Raw genomic sequence first — 758 nt, forward strand, 5'->3', positions numbered from 1 at the left:
TGTTCTCAAATCCAATGGAATCTTAACTTTTTTTTTTTTCATGACAGGGTTTCTCTGTATCTTTGGAGCCTGTCCTGGAACTAGCCCTTGTAATCCAGGCTGACCTCAAACTCAGAGATTAAAGGTGTGTGCCACCACCGCCCAGCAAGCAGCCAGTACTCTTAACCTCTGAGCCATCTCTCCATCCCCTGAGAGGTCCTTTATTAAGTAGGGATGAAAGTTAAAGTAGCTGCTTTCTGACTCAGGCAGAAAAACAACAGCAAATGATCTTGCAGATTGTCTATAGTTAGATTTCTATTACTAATACTTGTTAGGGTCCAAGAGAATCCCCCAAGAAAAGACCAACAGTCATATATGCAGTAAACAAGAGCACTTTATTAATATTTAAAAACTGGGCTGGAGAGATGACTCAGTGGTTAAGAGCATTGCCTGCTCTTCCAGAGGTCTCGAGTTCAATTCCCAGTAACCACATGGTGGCTCACAACCATCTGTAATGATGTCTGGTGCCCTCTTCTGGCCTGCAGGCATACAAGCAGACAGAATACTGTATACTAAATAAAAATTAAAAAAAAACTGCCAACATGTTGGGGTGGCAAATGACGACCCTAAAAGATGGTCACAAACTTCTTTTAAGTAAAGTTAGTGGAATTCCAGGGAGGCAGGATTAATCTGGGGCTGTTTGGTGGAGGAGAGATTAGTTTGGGGGGCTGTTGGTGGGGTCTGATTGGTAGGAGGCCCTAGTGATTAGGAACTTTCCA

This window comes from Microtus ochrogaster, chromosome 5 (genome assembly GCF_000317375.1).
Source record: "Microtus ochrogaster isolate Prairie Vole_2 chromosome 5, MicOch1.0, whole genome shotgun sequence".
Classification (NCBI taxonomy): Eukaryota; Metazoa; Chordata; class Mammalia; order Rodentia; family Cricetidae; genus Microtus; species Microtus ochrogaster.